At 46.4% G+C, this 12,483-nt stretch overlaps 1 protein-coding gene across 3 annotated transcripts in view; it reads left to right on the forward strand.

Moving 5' to 3' along the window:
* LOC140453954 (KH homology domain-containing protein 4-like) overlaps window positions 1–12,483 on the forward strand; it is a 91,022-nt gene that overhangs the window by 53,177 nt on the left and 25,362 nt on the right. The window lies entirely within an intron of this gene.

The raw sequence follows: 12,483 nt of genomic DNA on the forward strand, positions 1-12,483 counted from the left end.
AGAGAAAACCAGCTGGAGAAAGTGAGAGACAAAATCAGCTGGAGAATAAGAGAGAGAGAAAAATCCAGCTGGAGAATAAGAGAGAGAGAAAAATCCAGCTGGAGAATGAGAGAGAGAGAGAAAACCAGCTGGAGAGAGAGAGAGAGACAAAATCAGCTGGAGAATGAGAGAGAGAAAAATCAGCTGGAGAATGAGAGAGAGAGAAAAAACCAGCTGGAGAAAGAGAGAGACAAAATCAGCTGGAGAATAAGAGAGAGCGAAAAATCAGCTGGAGAATGAGAGAGAGAGAAAAATCCAGCTGGAGAATGAGAGAGAGAGAAAAATCCAGCTGGAGAATGAAAGAGAGAGAAAAATCCAGCTGGAGGATGAGAGAAAACCAGCTGGAGAATGAGAGAGAGAGAGAGAAAGAGAAAACCAGCTGGAGAACAAGAGAGAGAGAAAGAGAAAACCAGCTGGGGAGAGAGAGAGAGAAAACCAGCTGGAGAATGGGAGAGAGAGAAAAATTAGCTGGAGAATGAGAGAGAGAGAAAAATCCAGCTGGAGAATGGGGGGGAGAGAGAGAAAAATCCAGCTGGAGAATGGGGGGGAGAGAGAACCAGCTGGAGAATGAGAGAGAGAGAGAGAAAACCAGCTGGTGAAAGAGAGAGAGAAAACCAGCTGGAGAATGAGGGAGAGAGAGAAAACCAGCTGGAGAGTGGGAGAGAGAGAGAAAACCAGCTGGAGAATGAGAGAGAGAGAAAAAAACCAGCTGGAGAATGGGAGAGAGAGAGAGAGTAAACCAGCTGGAGAATGGGAGAGAGAGAGAGAGAAAACCAGCTGGAGAATGGGAGAGAGAGAGAGTAAACCAGCTGGAGAATGGGAGAGAGAGAGAGAAAACCAGCTGGTGAAAGAGAGAGAGAAAACCAACTGGAGAATGAGAGAGAGAGAGAAAGAAAACCAGCTGGAGAATGAGGGAGAGAGAGGGAGGAAACCAGCTGGAGAATGAGGGAGAGAGAGGGAGGAAACCAGCTGGAGAATGTGGGAGAGAGAGAGAAAACCAGCTGGAGAATGGGAGAGAGAGAGAAAACCAGCTGGAGAAAGAGAGAGAGAGAGAGAGAGAGAAAACCAGCTGGAGAGAGAGAGAGAAAACCAGCTGGAGAAAGAGAGAGAGAGAGAGAAAACCAGCTGGAGAAAGAGAGAGAGAGAGAGAAAACCAGCTGGAGAAAGAGAGAGAGAGAGAGAGAGAGAGAGAGAAAACCAGCTGGAGAAAGAGAGAGAGAGAGAGAGAGAAAAAAAAGCTGGGGAAAGAGAGAGAGAGAGAGAAAAAAACTGCTGGGGAAAGAGAGAGAGAGAGAGAAAACCAGCTGGAGAAAGAGAGAGAGAAAACCAGCTGGAGAAAGAGAGAGAGAGAAAAATCCAGCTGGAGAATGAGAGAGAGAGAAAAATCCAGCTGGAGAATGGGGGGGAGAGAGAGTGAAAACCAGCTGGAGAATGAGAGAGAGAAAAATCCAGCTGGAGAATGAGAGAGAGAGAAAAATCCAGCTGGAGAATGAGAGAGAGAAAAATCCAGCTGGAGAATGAGAGAGAGAGAAAAATCCAGCTGGAAAATGAGAGAGAGAGAGAGAAAAATCCAGCTGGAGAATGAGAGAGAGAGAGAAAAATCCAGCTGGAGAATGGGGGGGAGAGAGAGTGAAAATCATCTGGAGAATGAGAGAGAGAAAAATCCAGCTGGAGAATGAGAGAGAGAGAGAAAAATCCAGCTGGAGAATGAGAGAGAGAGAAAAATCCAGCTGGAGAATGAGAGAGAGAGAAAAATCCAGCTGGAGAATGAGAGAGAGAGAAAAATCCAGCTGGAGAATGAGAGAGAGAGAAAAATCCAGCTGGAGAATGAGAGAGAGAGAAAAATCCAGCTGGAGAATGAGAGAGAGAGAAAAATCCAGCTGGAGAATGGGGGGGAGAGAGAGTGAAAACCATCTGGAGAATGAGAGAGAGAAAAATCCAGCTGGAGAATGAGAGAGAGAGAAAATAAAAGCTGGAGAATGAGAGAGAGAGAAAAATCCAGCTGGAGAATGGGGGGGAGAGAGAGTGAAAACCAGCTGGAGAATGAGAGAGACAGAAAAATCCAGCTGGAGAATGAGAGAGAGAGAAAAATCCAGCTGGAGAATGGGGGGGAGAGAGAGTGAAAACCATCTGGAGAATGAGAGAGACAGAAAAATGCAGCTGGAGAATGAGAGAGACAGAAAAATCCAGCTGGAGAATGGGGGGGGAGAGAGAGTGAAAACCAGCTGGAGAATGGGAGTGAGAGAGAGAAAACCAGCTGGAGAGAGCGAGAGAGAGAGAGAGAGAAAACAAGCTGGAGAAAGAGAGAGAGAGAGAGAGAGAGAGAGAGAGACAACCAGCTGGAGAATGAGAGAGAGAGGAAAAACCAGCTGGAGAATGGGAGAGCCAGAGAAAAACCAGCTGGAGAATGGGAGAGAGAGAGAGTAAACCTGCTGGAGAATGGGAGAGAGAAAGAGAGTGAAAACCAGCTGGACAATGAGAGAAAGAGAGAAAACCAGCTGGAGAATGAGAGAGAGAAAACCAGCTGGAGAAAGAGAGATAGAGAGAGAAAACCAGCTGGAGAAAGAGAGAGAGAGAGAAAACCAGCTGGAGAAAGAGAAAGAGAGAGAGATAGAGAAAAATCCAGCTGGAGAATGAGAGAGAGAGAGAGAGAAAACCAGCTGGAGAATGAGAGAGAGAAAACCATCTGGAGAATGAGGGAGAGAGAGAGAGAGAAAACCATCTGGAGAATGAGGGAGAGAGAGAGAGAGAAAACCATCTGGAGAATGAGGGAGAGAGAGAGAGAAAACCATCTGGAGAATGAGGGAGAGAGAGAAAACCAGCTGGAGAATGAGAGAGAGAGAGAAAACCATCTGGAGAATGAGGGAGAGAGAGAGAAAACCAGCTGGAGAATGAGAGAGAGAGAGAAAACCATCTGGAGAATGAGAGAGAGAGAAAACCAACTGAAGAATGAGAGAGAGAGCAAACCAGCTGGAGCATGAGAGAGAGAGAGCAAACCAGCTGGAGAATGAGAGAGAGAGAGAAAAATCCAGCTGGAGAATGAGAGAGAGAGAAAAATCCAGCTGGAGAATGGGGGGGAGAGAGAGTGAAAACCAGCTGGAGAATGAGAGAGAGAAAAATCCAGCTGGAGAATGAGAGAGAGAGAAAAATCCAGCTGGAGAATGGGGGGGAGAGAAAAATCCAGCTGGAGAATGAGAGAGAGAGAAAAATCCAGCTGGAGAATGAGAGAGAGAGAAAAATCCAGCTGGAGAATGAGAGAGAGAGAAAAATCCAGCTGGAGAATGAGAGAGAGAGAAAAATCCAGCTGGAGAATGAGAGAGAGAGAAAAATCCAGCTGGAGAATGAGAGAGAGAGAAAAATCCAGCTGGAGAATGAGTGAGAGAGAAAAATCCAGCTGGAGAATGAGAGAGAGAGAAAAATCCAGCTGGAAATGAGAGAGAGAAAAATCCAGCTGGAGAATGAGAGAGAGAGAAAAATCCAGCTGGAGAATGAGAGAGAGAGAAAAATCCAGCTGGAGAATGAGAGAGAGAGAAAAATCCAGCTGGAGAATGAGAGAGAGAGAAAAATCCAGCTGGAGAATGAGAGAGAGAGAAAAATCCAGCTGGAGAATGAGAGAGAGAGAAAAATCCAGCTGGAGAATGAGAGAGAGAGAAAAATCCAGCTGGAGAATGAGAGAGAGAGAAAAATCCAGCTGGAGAATGAGAGAGAGAGAAAAATCCAGCATGTAGAATGAGAGAGAGAGAAAAATCCAGCTGGAGAATGAGAGAGAGAGAAAAATCCAGCTGGAGAATGAGAGAGAGAGAAAAATCCAGCTGGAGAATGAGAGAGAGAGAAAAATCCAGCTGGAGAATGGGGGGGAGAGAAAAATCCAGCTGGAGAATGGGGGGGAGAGAGAGTGAAAACCATCTGGAGAATGAGAGAGAGAGAAAAATCCAGCTGGAGAATGAGAGAGAGAGAAAAATCCAGCTGGAGAATGAGAGAGAGAGAAAAATCCAGCTGGAGAATGAGAGAGAGAGAAAAATCCAGCTGGAGAATGGGGGGGGAGAGAGAGTGAAAACCAGCTGGAGAATGGGAGTGAGAGAGAGAGAAAACCAGCTGGAGAAAGAGAGAGAGAGAGAGAGAGAGAGAGAGAAAACCAGCTGGAGAGAGAGAGAGAGAGAGAGAGAGAGAGAGAGAATCAGCTGGAGAATGAGAGAGAGAGGAAAAACCAGCTGGAGAATGGGAGAGAGAGAGAAAAACCAGCTGGAGAATGGGAGAGAGAGAGAGAGAGAGTAAACCTGCTGGAGAATGGGAGAGAGAAAGAGAGTGAAAACCAGCTGGAGAAAGTGAGAGAGAGAGAGAAAACCAGCTGGAGAAAGAGAGAGAGAGAGAGAGCAAACCAGCTGGAGAATGAGAGAGAGAGAGAGAGAGCAAACCAGCTGGAGAATGAGAGAGAGAGAGAGAGAGAGAAAACCAGCTGGAGAATGAGAGAGAGAGAGAGAGAGAGAGAGAGAGAGAGAGAGAGAAAACCAGCTGGAGAATGAGAGAGAGAAAACCATCTGGAGAATGAGGGAGAGAGAGAGAAAACCAGCTGGAGAATGAGAGAGAGAGAGAGAAAACCAGCTGGAGCATGAGAGAGAGAGCAAACCAGCTGGAGCATGAGAGAGAGAGCAAACCAGCTGGAGCATGAGAGAGAGAGAGAGAAAAACAGCTGGAGAATGAGGGGGAGAGAGAGAGAGAGCAAACCAGCTGGAGAATGAGAGAGAGAGAGCAAACCAGCTGGAGAATGAGAGAGAGAGAGAGAGCAAACCAGCTGGAGAATGAGAGAGAGAGAGAGAGAGAGAAAACCAGCTGGAGAATGAGAGAGAGAGAGAAAACCAGCTGGAGAATGAGAGAGAGAGAAAACCAGCTGGAGAATGAGAGAGAGAGAAAACCAGCTGGAGAATGAGAGAGAGAGAAAACCAGCTGGAGAATGAGAGAGAGAGAAAACCAGCTGGAGAATGAGAGAGAGAGAAAACCAGCTGGAGAATGAGAGAGAGAGAAAACCAGCTGGAGAATGAGAGAGAGAGAAAACCAGCTGGAGAATGAGAGAGAGAGAAAACCAGCTGGAGAATGAGAGAGAGAGAGAGAATACCATCTGGAGAATGAGAGAGAGAGAGAGAGAGAAAAAAACAGCTGGAGAATGAGAGAGAGAGAGAGAGAGAGAAAAAACCAGCTGGAGAATGTGAGAGAGAGAGAGAGAAAACCAGCTGGAGAATGAGAGAGAGAGGGAGAGAACCAGCTGGAGAATGAGAGAGAGAGATCAAACCAGCTGGAGAATGAGAGAGAGAGAGCAAACCAGCTGGAGAATGAGAGAGAGAGAGAGAGCAAACCAGCTGGAGAATGAGAGAGAGAGAGAAAACCAGCTGGAGAATGAGAGAGAGAGAGAGAAAACCAGCTGGAGAATGAGAGAGAGAGAGAAAACCAGCTGGAGAATGAGGGAGAGAGAGAAAACCAGCTGGAGAATGAGAGAGAGAGAGAAAACCAGCTGGAGAATGAGAGAGAGAGAGAGAGAGAGAACCAGCTGGAGAATGAGAGAGAGAGAGAGAGAGAGAGAGAACCAGCTGGAGAAAGAGAGAGAGAGAGAGAGAGAGAGAGAGAGAACCAGCTGGAGAATGAGAGAGAGAGGAAAAACCAGCTGGAGAATGGGAGAGAGAGAGAAAAACCAGCTGGAGCATGAGAGAGAGAGAGAGTAAACCAGCTGGAGAATGGGAGAGAGAGAGAAAACCAGCTGGAGAATGGGAGAGAGAGAGAGAGAGAGTAAACCTGCTGGAGAATGGGAGAGAGAAAGAGAGTGAAAACCAGCTGGAGAAAGAGAGAGAGAGAAAACCAGCTGGAGAATGAGAGAGAGAGAAAACCAGCTGGAGAATGAGAGAGAGAGAGAGAATACCATCTGGAGAATGAGAGAGAGAGAGAGAGAGAGAAAAAAACAGCTGGAGAATGAGAGAGAGAGAGAGAGAGAGAAAAAACCAGCTGGAGAATGTGAGAGAGAGAGAGAGAAAACCAGCTGGAGAATGAGAGAGAGAGGGAGAGAACCAGCTGGAGAATGAGAGAGAGAGATCAAACCAGCTGGAGAATGAGAGAGAGAGAGCAAACCAGCTGGAGAATGAGAGAGAGAGAGAGAGCAAACCAGCTGGAGAATGAGAGAGAGAGAGAAAACCAGCTGGAGAATGAGAGAGAGAGAGAGAAAACCAGCTGGAGAATGAGAGAGAGAGAGAAAACCAGCTGGAGAATGAGGGAGAGAGAGAAAACCAGCTGGAGAATGAGAGAGAGAGAGAAAACCAGCTGGAGAATGAGAGAGAGAGAGAGAGAGAGAACCAGCTGGAGAATGAGAGAGAGAGAGAGAGAGAGAGAGAACCAGCTGGAGAAAGAGAGAGAGAGAGAGAGAGAGAGAGAGAGAACCAGCTGGAGAATGAGAGAGAGAGGAAAAACCAGCTGGAGAATGGGAGAGAGAGAGAAAAACCAGCTGGAGCATGAGAGAGAGAGAGAGTAAACCAGCTGGAGAATGGGAGAGAGAGAGAAAACCAGCTGGAGAATGGGAGAGAGAGAGAGAGAGAGTAAACCTGCTGGAGAATGGGAGAGAGAAAGAGAGTGAAAACCAGCTGGAGAAAGAGAGAGAGAGAGAGAAAACCAGCTGGAGAAAGAGAGAGAGAGAGAGAAAACCAGCTGGAGAAAGAGAGAGAGAGAGAGCAAACCAGCTGGAGAATGAGAGAGAGAGAGAGAGAGAAAACCAGCTGGAGAATGAGAGCGAGAGAGAGAGAAAAATCCAGCTGGAGAATGAGAGAGAGAGAAAAATCCAGCTGGAGAATGAGAGAGAGAGAAAAATCCAGCTGGAGAATGAGAGAGAGAGAAAAATCCAGCTGGAGAATGAGAGAGAGAGAAAAATCCAGCTGGAGAATGAGTGAGAGAGAAAAATCCAGCTGGAGAATGAGAGAGAGAGAAAAATCCAGCTGGAGAATGAGTGAGAGAGAAAAATCCAGCTGGAGAATGAGTGAGAGAGAAAAATCCAGCTGGAGAATGAGAGAGAGAGAAAAATCCAGCTGGAGAATGAGAGAGAGAGAAAAATCCAGCTGGAGAATGGGGAGGAGAGAGAGAGAGAAAACCAGTTGGAGAATGGGAAAGAGAGAGAGAGAGAGAGAGAGAGAGTAAACCAGCTGTAGAATGGGAGAGAGAGAGAGTAAACCAGCTGTAGAATGGGAGAGAGAGAGAGAAAACCAGCTGGAGAATGGGAGAGAGAGAGAAAACCAGCTGGAGAGGGAGAGAAAATCAGCTGGAGAATGAGAGAGAGAGAGAGAGAGAGAGAAAACCAGCTGGAGAATGAGAGAAAACCAGCTGGAGAATGAGAGAGAGAGAGAAAGAGAAAATCAGCTGGAGAATGAGAGAGAGAGAGAGAAAACCAGCTGGAGAATGAGAGAAAACCAGCTGGAGAATGAGAGAGAGAGAGAAAGAGAAAACCAGCTGGAGAATGAGAGAGAGAGAGAGAGAGAAAACCAGCTCTGGAAAGAGAGAGAGAAAATCAGCTGGAGAATGAGAGAGAGAGAAAAGTCCAGCTGGAGAATGAGAGAGAGAGAAAAATCCAGCTGGAGAATGAGAGAGAGAGAAAAATCCAGCTGGAGAATGAGATAGAGAGAGAAAAATCCAGCTGGAGAATGAGAGAGAGAGAGAAAAATCCAGCTGGAGAATGAGAGAGAGAGAGAAAAATCCAGCTGGAGAATGAGAGAGAGAGAAAAGTCCAGCTGGAGAATGAGAGAGAGAGAAAAATCCAGCTGGAGAATGAGAGAGAGAGAAAAATCCAGCTGGAGAATGAGAGAGAGAGAGAAAAATCCAGCTGGAGAATGGGGGGGAGAGAGAAAAATCCAGCTGGAGAATGGGGGGGGAGAGAGAGAGAAAAATCCAGCTGGAGAATGGGGGGGAGAGAGAGAGGGAGAGAGAAAACCAGTTGGAGAATGGGAAAGAGAGAGAGAGAGAGTAAACCAGCTGGAGAATGGGAGAGAGAGAGAGAAAACCAGCTGGAGAATGGGAGAGAGAGAGAGAGAGAGAGAGAAAACCAGCTGGAGAATGAGGGAGAGAGAGAACCAGCTGGAGAATGAGAGAGAGAGAGAGAAAACCAGCTGGTGAAAGAGAGAGAGAAAACCAGCTGGTGAAAGAGAGAGAGAAAACCAGCTGGAGAATGAGGGAGAGAGAGAAAACCAGCTGGAGAGAGACAAAATCAGCTGGAGAATAAGAGAGAGAGAAAAATCAGCTGGAGAATGAGAGAGAGAGAAAAATCCAGCTGGAGAATGAGAGAGAGAGAAAAATCCAGCTGGAGAATGAGAGAAAACCAGCTGGACAATGAGAGAGAGAGAAAGAGAAAACCAGCTGGAGAACGAGAGAGAGAGAAAACCAGCTGGAGAGAGAGAGAGAGAGAAAACCAGCTGGTGAAAGAGAGAGAGAAAACCAGCTGGTGAAAGAGAGAGAGAAAACCAGCTGGTGAAAGTGAGAGAGAAAACCAGCTGGAGAATGAGAGAGAGAGAAAAATCAGCTGGAGTATGAGAGAGAGAAAAAAATCCAGCTGGAGAATGGGGGGGAGAGAGAGAAAAATCCAGCTGGAGAATGAGGGAGAGAGAGAAAAATCCAGCTGGAGAATGAGGGAGAGAGAGAAAAATCCAGCTGGAGAATGGGGGGGAAGAGAGAGAAAAATCCAGCTGGAGAATGGGGGGGAGAGAGAACCAGCTGGAGAATGAGAGAGAGAGAGAGAAAACCAGCTGGAGAATGAGGGAGAGAGAGAAAACCAGCTGGAGAATGAGGGAGAGAGAGAAAACCAGCTGGAGAATGAGGGAGAGAGAGAAAACCAGCTGGAGAATGAGGGAGAGGGAGGGAGGAAACCAGCTGGAGAATGTGGGAGAGAGAGAGAAAGAAAACCAGCTGGAGAATGAGGGAGAGAGGGGGAGGAAACCAGCTGGAGAATGTGGGAGAGAGAGAGAAAACCAGCTGGAGAAAGCGAGAGAGAGAGAGAGAGCGAAAACCAGCTGGAGAATGAGAGAGAGAGAGAGAGAGAAAACCAGCTGGAGAAAGAGAGAGAGAGAGAGAAAACCAGCTGGAGAAAGAGAGAGAGAGAGTGAGAGAGAGAGAAAACCAGCTGGAGAAAGAGAGAGAGAGAGAAAACCAGCTGGAGAAAGAGAGAGAGAGAGAGAGAAAACCAGCTGGAGAAAGAGAGAGAGAGAGAGAAAACCCGCTGGAGAAAGAGAGAGAGAGAGAAAACCAGCTGGAGAAAGAGAGAGAGAGAGAGAGAGAAAACCAGCTGGAGAAAGAGAGAGAGAGAGAGAGAGAAAACCAGCTGGAGAAAGAGAGAGAGAGAGAGAGAGAGAGAGAGAGAAAACCAGCTGGAGAAAGAGAGAGAGAGAGAGAGAGAGAGAAAACCAGCTGGAGAAAGAGAGAGAGAGAGAGAAAACCAGCTGGAGAAAGAGAGAGAGAGAGAGAGAGAGAGAGAGAGAGAGAGAGAAAACCAGCTGGAGAAAGAGAGAGAGAGAGAGAGAGAGAAAACCAGCTGGAGAAAGAGAGGGAGAGAGAGAGAAAACCAGCTGGAGAAAGAGAGGGAGAGAGAAAACCAGCTGGAGAGAGAGAGAAAACCAGCTGGAGAAAGAGAGAGAGAGAGAAAAATCCAGCTGGAGAATGGGGGGGAGAGAGAGAGAGAGAAAAATCCAGCTGGAGAATGGGGGGGAGAGAGAGTGAGAGAGAAAACCAGCTGGAGAATGGGGGGGAGAGAGAGTGAGAGAGAAAACCAGCTGGAGAAAGAGAGAGAGAGAGAGAGAGAGAGAGAACCAGCTGGAGAATGAGAGAGAGAGGAAAAACCAGCTGGAGAATGGGAGAGAGAGAGAAAAACCAGCTGGAGAATGGGATGGAGAGAGAGAGTAAACCTGCTGGAGAATGGCAGAGAGAAAGAGAGTGAAAACCAGCTGGAGAATGAGAGAGAGACAAAATCAGCTGGAGAATGGGAGAGAGAGAGAAAACCAGCTGGAAAGTGGGAGCGAGAGAGAGAAAACCAGCTGGAGAATGAGAGAGAGAGAGAAAACCAGCTGGAGAATGAGAGAGAGAGAGAAAACCAGCTGGAGAATGAGAGAGAGAGAAAACCAGCTGGAGAATGAGAGAGAGAGAGAAAACCAGCTGGAGAATGAGAGAGAGAGAGAAAACCAGCTGGAGAATGAGAGAGAGAGAGAGAAAACCAGCTGGAGAATGAGAGAGAGAGAGAGAAAACCAGCTGGAGAATGAGAGAGAGAGAGAGAAAACCAGCTGGAGAATGAGAGAGAGAGAGAAAACCAGCTGGAGAATGAGAGAGAGAGAGAAAACCAGCTGGAGACTGAGTGAGAGAGAGAAAACCAGCTGGAGAATGAGTGAGAGAGAGAAAACCAGCTGGAGAATGAGAGAGAGAAAACCAGCTGGAGAATGAGAGAGAGAGAGAGAAAACGAGCTGGAGAATGAGAGAGAGAGTAAACCAGCTGGAAAGTGGGAGAGAGAGAGAGAAAACCAGCTGGAGAATGAGAGAGAGAGTAAACCAGCTGGAAAGTGGGAGAGAGAGAGAGAAAACCAGCTGGAGAATAAGCAAGAGAGGAAAAACCAGCTGGAGAATGGGGGAGAGAGAGAGAGAAAACCAGCTGGAAAATGGGAGAGAGAGAGAGAGAGAGAGAGAGAGAGAGAGAGATAAAAACATCCGTTGAGAGAGAAATATCCAGAGCGAGAAAGACAGACTGGAAAATGAGTGAAATAATACCTGGAGAATAAGAGAGAAATAGCTGGAGAGAGTGAGATCGAGAAGTAGCCAAAAAAAAAGGAAAGAGAGAAAAACATTCAGAGAGAGCGTAACACCTAGCTACCTCGAAAGGGAGAGTGGGAGCCACGGAGGCACAGTGGTTAGCACTGCTGCCTCAGCCCCAGAGACCCGGGTTTAATTCCCGCCTCAGGCGACTGACCGTGTGGAGTTTGCACGTTCTCCCCATGTCTGTGTGGGTTTCCTCCGGGTGCTCCGGTTTCCTCCCACCGTTCAGAAATGTGCAGGTCAGGTGGATTGGCCATGTTAAATTGCCTGTAGTGTTAAGTAAGGGGTAAATGGAGGGGTATGGGTAGGTTGCGCTTCAGTGGGTCGGTGTGGACTTGTTGGGCCGAAGGGCCTGTTTCCACACTGTAATGTAATGTAATCTAATCTAATCTAATGTAATCTAATCTAATCAAATATCCAGAGGCAGAGTAAAATAACTGTTGAATCGGATTTTAATTAGCAGGGATCCGTGACAGCAAAATAAATAAACAATACTTGAAAAACGTCAAAAATCACACAACACCACGATGCTCCGAAAGCTAGTGCTTCCAATTAAAACTGTTGGACTGTAACCTGGTGTTGTGAGATTTTTAACTTTGTACACCCCAGGCCAACACCGGCATCTCCAAAATCATGAAAAAAAATCAGTTTGAACTGGCAATAACCAGCCTTTATTGATAATATTACAGCAGCTTTGGCTAAAAACACGAGACAGAGAACGATACAAGTTCTCAATTTTTTTTGCAAGTTTCGTGCTTTTACAAAGGAAAGGGTATCATTTATATACTTTAAAATATGCTCAGAAGTGACAAGATTATGATGAAATGTTTACCACCCATAACACTGAACTTTGCTTTAATGGTTTTTCAACACCTCAATCATTCAATTTCATTCCATAACTTTGTTTCTATGGACCAACTTTTTGTTTAGGCTAGAATCTGCAGTTCAAAATATACAAGGAACTATTAAGATTGCTGATGTTTTACTAAGATTGCAGAATTTGTTTACATTTAGTATGTGCCCTGAATGGTGTTTATGATCTTTTGCCACAGTCTTTTTAACTTATTGATTTATAACCCAGAAGTATGGCCAATTTTCCCATCAGGCAGTTTAAAATATTTCCCACAATACCACAACTGGAGTGAGAGAGAGAGAGAGACAGACGTATTATGGAGAGTGAGTGTGAGAGAGAGAAATAGCCAGAGAGAGGGAAATACCCTGGAGATACAGAGAGAAATAACCAGAGAGAGAGGGCAAGAAATACTTTGAGGGAGGGACACAGAGGAATACTGGGCAATAGAGAGGGAAGTGTGGAGTGGGGTAGAGTCAGTGGGAAGAAGAGTCAGTGGGCGTTTGGTATGCTTTCCTTTATTGGTCAGAGTATTGAGTACAGGAATTGGGAGGACATGATGCAGCTGTATAGGACATTGGTTAGGGCCACTGTTAGAATATTGCGTGCAATTCTGGTCTCCTTCCTATTGGAAAGATGTTGTGAAACTTGAAAGGGTTCAGAAAAGATTTACAAGGATGTTGCCAGGGTTGGAGGATCTGAGCTACAGGCAGAGGCTGAACAGGCTGGGTCTGTTTTCCCTGGAGTGTCGGAGGCTGAGGGGTGACCTTATAGAGGTTTACAA

Source organism: Chiloscyllium punctatum, chromosome 28 (assembly GCF_047496795.1).
Source record: "Chiloscyllium punctatum isolate Juve2018m chromosome 28, sChiPun1.3, whole genome shotgun sequence".
Taxonomy (NCBI): Eukaryota; Metazoa; Chordata; class Chondrichthyes; order Orectolobiformes; family Hemiscylliidae; genus Chiloscyllium; species Chiloscyllium punctatum.